Below are 6078 nucleotides of genomic sequence, written 5' to 3' on the forward strand. Positions count from 1 at the left end.
ACGTACGCTTTTAATGCAATTATAAAATGCACAATGTAACGTCCTGGCGGCGATAAAACGCGTTGACATGGAAATTGCAAAATTTCGTTCTAGTCCACTAGCGGTGTGGAATTTTTAAATTAATTCCATTCGTTCTTTTCTGTGCATTTTGTTGAACTACTGCACACTTTTCTGTAGCACACTGAAAAGATATTTACAATTATTTTTATTTTTTAATATATTAATTATAATCAATCGTGCATATCTACTCGTCTTTACATACTCGTCTTTTCATATCACTCCAATGCAACAATTATACTATGCAGATCAAAAAATATTAATTATAAATACATAATTATTATATATTGTACATTAAATATTTTTGATTTTGATTTTTAAATACTTTCTTTATTATTACGAAATTATATCTATTTTATATCTATTTTAATAGATACTGATCAGTTAATCTGTGGTTCAGTCTGTCTGGCGCTTGTCGATCGTTTGCACCAAACCCCTAAAGTAGATATGTGAAGGTACATAGACCGCATACTAAAGTAGCACCGAAATTTTTTTTAAAAAATTGAATATTGTCATTGAACTTTAAATGGTGAATGTACAAATCAATTTTTATATCGAATTTACAATTCTTATAAATGCTCATAATACATCTAATACATAATATTAATTAAAGACTCTCTAAAGTCGATGACCTAAAGCAGATTGTGTTTAGGTAATCTGTGTGTTATACCTGAAGGGTATAGACATTTTGTTGTAATCACCGAGACTCTTCACAAGTGTGTTTGTATGGTTATTAGTGATTCTGTCATAGAATCTACTGGTTAGTTTGTTAGTAATGTCCGTAACAAACGGAATAGTACATTAAACATAAGATTAGCCAGCAGTATGGCTCGGTGGTTGCGTTTGTGTTTAGCACCGAGCGGTTACCGGGTTCAATCCCGTGCTAATGCTGCTGGTCTGACTTGGATATTTGTGACTCCAAGACAATCTTTTCTATCAGGGTTCACCAATTTACCTGATTTCATTATTGAAACGATTCCTCATCAAATTGGAACAACGATCTTACCTACTGTTTGAATATAATTTCAAATTTAGATACATACATACGTTCAAGTTTAGTACGATATATGTCACTTAGGGCTAAAACCCGTAATGGCATCATCATCATAAAATATAGATTTAAACAAAAAATAGTTTTAAAACTACATATGTTTTTATAAAATACTCCTCTAAGATTTGATAGAAAATAATGATACTCAAAATGAAAATCCTTCTTGAAATAATTAGATAAATGGATTAAAAAAGATGGAATATTACTATATTATATTTACATTACATTTAAAACTATTTCGATTTATTTTATATAAGGACTCAGATTTATTTCCCATATTAAAGTAGATATGAAAAAGATTATATTTTGGTCAAAAACCTTTTGTTAATACTTCGCTGTTATAAATATGATTAAACCTTTAAATATATCGATAATAAATACATAGCTTCTGCATAAATACACGATTCTTGAAATTATACATTAACTCATTTTAGCTTTTTCCAGGGGAGGAACAAAAGTTGGCCAGCCAATCGATTTGATTAAGACTCATAGTATATCGTCAAATGGAATGAATGTATGTTCCTGGTCTGGACCAATCTAAAGAGAGCAAATGCTCTCCTCTCCCTTCTTTAACCCCCAAATATCTAGCATGTAATATCATTTTATTATCAATTAAATTAAATTTATTATTAATATTATCAATTTAAATCACCATAAACGAACATTTTATAAAGAAAATCTTTATTTTATCATTTTTTTTATAACTTATGTACATATATGAACAAATAATGATGTTTAATTTAAATACTTTTCAAATTTTGTCAAAAACTCCACAATGTCTCTCCCATTGATTTAAATAAATCGAATTCGTCAAACAAAAGTCGAGTCCTGAAAGGAATCGCATTGCACTGGCTGCGACGAAATTCTCATTGTTCTCTTCTGAACTGAACACTCAACAACTCTAATAAATTTAAAAGTCAATTTAAGCACTCCGTATGTATTGTTTGCATAATTCAGTCTATATTACCCTCCACTGAAACGAAGACGACGTTCAATCTGGCGATGATCTCTTCGCAAAAAGACTTCTTCCTTCACCGTTGACGAATGACGACCATCAGCAACACAATAGAACCGAACCGGATTGACTACACACCCCTACCAGAAGTAGGACAATAGAGGAGGTGAGATTAGGGTTGCCATATTTACGCTCAAAAGAACGCAAAATTTCGGAGTTTCTTTGATGAAGTACTGAAATTAGCCCCAATACAATATAAGAAATGGACCCAAATTTGGACCTAAATTCTTCAAAAATTAATCAACCCACATTAATATTGTTTTAATCATCACAACTTCATGAAATTTATTTTATAGAATGCAAAACAATCTTGTAATATGTATAACTTTTTCATTATAGACTTAATTTTTCAGTATATTGTTCCTTTTTGCAGAATGACTTAATGTTCTTATTACACGAGAAATGTGTTTATAATCAACTGCACAAGCTTGCACTTTACAATCAACGGTATGCTTGAGTAAAATTAAACAAACATTTTTCAGCTAGACTTTGGTATGGTTGAGGAAGCTTTAAATAAAATCAGTCTCACGCTGATGAAGTGGTGCGCGCTGACAACTGCTCGCTGGAATGGTGTGTAAAGAAATGTTTATAAAACATACGATAACTTTGTGCATTAAGGTTCGTTTATACCAGCACTGCTAAAGCTGGAAACTTCACGTAAACGCAATACATTATATATATACATATGTAGGCACATTAACACTTTGAGACCCATTCACGCCTTTTGGCGTGATTTTTAAGCCAACCGCTATGAACCGTTCACGCCTTTTGGCGTACGGACCATACGCCTACTTCGTCATCAGAATTTTTTTTTGCATATTCTGCAAATTTCTTGATAACTATGCAGCTATAATGCAAAAATGAGCGGGTCTCAAAATGTTAATATGTTCCGTAATGTGTATGCGCAGCATCCGTCTACAGTATCACATAACCGAGAGGCTACCGGGTTCTATCCCGTGCTAATTTTTAATACTTGATATTTGGTCCGACTTGGATATTTGTGACTCCATGTCAATCGTTTCTTATCAGAGTTTTCCAATTTATCTGATTTTCATTATTAAAACGATACTCACTGTCACAAATATCTGAATTTGATTTATGTAAAGTATGTAAAAAAAATTGTAGAAGTCTTTATGGATTAATTAATTGTGTTCTTCAGCCTCTCAAAATACAGCGATGTATGTAATAAAAATGCTGCAATGTTTGTAATTAATTGACTAGGAAGGTGCATTGGGGTCTACCTGTTAGGCTTTCCTGGTATCTATGTAAAATAAAAATAAAAATAAAAAATATACATGTATATGTACATATACATATATACACATACACAAATATGTATATACATGTGATAATTACCAAATAAAGAACAAAAATAAAATATACTATTTGTCGATATGAAGGTGTTGTTTTAGGGCTACTATGAATGAGTCAATATTATTAATTTTTCTAATTTCATCGATTAGCTAATTGTAATTAACAACACCTTCATATAATATATTTTTCTTATTTTTACTTAGCTTTAAATTCTGTTCTACTGACTTATTACCACCCTTAATACGATAATTGTGTAAATCTAATCCTTTCACAAAATACTTATGGTATGCATTTTTTTATATTGACAAAATACTGAAGGCTGTATGTAAGTCATTAGGTTGACTAATTATACTGTTCGACACGAAAAATGGTTCATGAAAATTCAGCACACTTCCAATTAACACTATCCTAATAAACATGTTTCAATAGAAAATACTCAATATAAAATATTATTAACAGTGGGAAAAAATCCCAAGTGAAAATACATACTTTTGACTTTTGATTTGATCTGGACGTCTACTTAGAGATATTTGAAAGCTGAAAAGTACTACAAATAAAATATAAAATATCCGACTATAAATTCAAATATTCATTTTGAACAGGAAATTGACAGATTTTGAGACATCGACCGAACAACACTAAGATATAGAAAAATCGTGCGATTTAAAAACACATATCTCCGAATCTCGAGCCAATCAACATTTTTTATTACCAGATTCGTGTTCACTGGGCATAGATCTATAAGAAAATTCATATCTCGTCTCTGAACCAAAAAAAAAGTCGTCATTTGTCGAACAGTGTAATACTTATATCGATTTTACAAATTCCATCGTGGATGGTCAAATATTTAAAATATAATAATAATAATATAACAAAAATACATACTTCTATTAAAATTTACTTTCGATACCACGAAACGCAAACGCTAACTGGTGACTAAAAGTCTTTTAAATTGATATTTATTCTATTTACATCAATAAATTGAAATTAAATATCGTTTATAAATTGAAATTCAATATGCTCTACCAAACTTAATTAATTCTGATTTATTACTTTACTTTATTATTAATTATTTATTACGATTTTTAAACAATTTGTATCTATGGCGGGGTTTATGTGTCCAGGGGATACTCCAATGCAATGGATACTACAAATGGAAAATAAAATACCCGACTATACATAGATAGAATATTCATTTTAAACAGGAAATTGACAGATTTTGAGACATCGACCGAACAACACCAAGATATAGAAAAATCGCGCGATTTAAAAACACATATGTATATCTCCGAATCTCGAGCCAATAAACATTTTTTTATTACCATATTCGTGTTCTATATATATATAAGAAAATAGATCTATAAGAAAAGTCATACCTCGTCTCTGAACCAAAAAAAAGTCGCCATTTGTCGAACATGTTTATGTCGAAAATTTTTAGACAGATGCTCATTTGGACCATGGCAGCCCTAAATCGGGCCCTTAAGCCCCCATCGGAGGGCGGAGCACCCGAGGCCGCAATTTGGCGCCATCGGTGTGTCCATTAGCCAGGGCGTATTGTTGGGTTGCACGATACACAATATGATATTTGTGGGCGATTGATGGGTGCTGAGGGGAAGCCGCTGGTGCGGACATGCGCCGCTCTGTCATCGTTAATTTAATTGGCAACGGCCGCTGATTAATAATAAACGGCCCTCGTTGCCCTGCTCCCACCCCCACCCCCCTTAGAACGTGTTTAATTTCCTGATCTTGATGTCGGTGCCCGCCCTTATCCACCCATCAATCGGTAAACTAAAAACACCGAGCGCACTGAGATCCTCTGGATGTAAAATCTGATGATGATTATTTAAATGCAGACAATACCGGTGTGTGGCGTCATTAGTGCGTTTGCACTAAGCATGCGCTTGTATCTGATTCAATCATCCGAGTGACTGGGTTCGATGCAGGTTCGTGTCATTGCGGGTGGTTTTCAACTTGTGTGTACTTTTGGCGCCTGCTCTATTCGGGAAATCGGCGGAATTCAAACGTACCCATACACAATATTTTTCAAGGTAAATCGTGGTCAAAGTGGTAACATTTCGAATGATCATTGGTTCAGTATTATTTATTGCGTTGCAATACCAGAATAAGGCATGCAATTCCCGTTTCCGTTTCAAGTGTTGGTTGGAGCTCTACTAATGTCTCTTCAACGCCGTGTCGTCATAAACCAACTGGTAACGTGGTTACTAACGAACAAATTTCCTTGACTACACAATGGCGCTTCAAGCTTTCGCGTCGGTAAAATCGTAATTACGAATATTATTATTAAGAGGCTTTTTCACATTAAGCTAAGCGGACATACATACAACAAATCCTGAAAGTTCCATCGTAATCGGTTGAGTGGTTTAGGAGCCTACATATACGATACAGACAGACAGACATTCAATTGTATATATTCATATGGATATGTATGTAGATACTATAGCGTAGAGATTAGGTGATTGGTGCCTTTAATATTCAATAATTTATTATATACAAGGTTGCGAGGCCAATGACCGGGATTTGTTTATACATGGTGCCTATGGACCACTGGCTTACTTCAGGTTTTTCGTTCCAAATTGACCCTTTTTCATTTCCAATTGAATCTTTTTCATTTAAATATTCG

The sequence above is a fragment of the Arctopsyche grandis genome, chromosome 11 (genome assembly GCF_051622035.1).
Source record: "Arctopsyche grandis isolate Sample6627 chromosome 11, ASM5162203v2, whole genome shotgun sequence".
Classification (NCBI taxonomy): domain Eukaryota; kingdom Metazoa; phylum Arthropoda; class Insecta; order Trichoptera; family Hydropsychidae; genus Arctopsyche; species Arctopsyche grandis.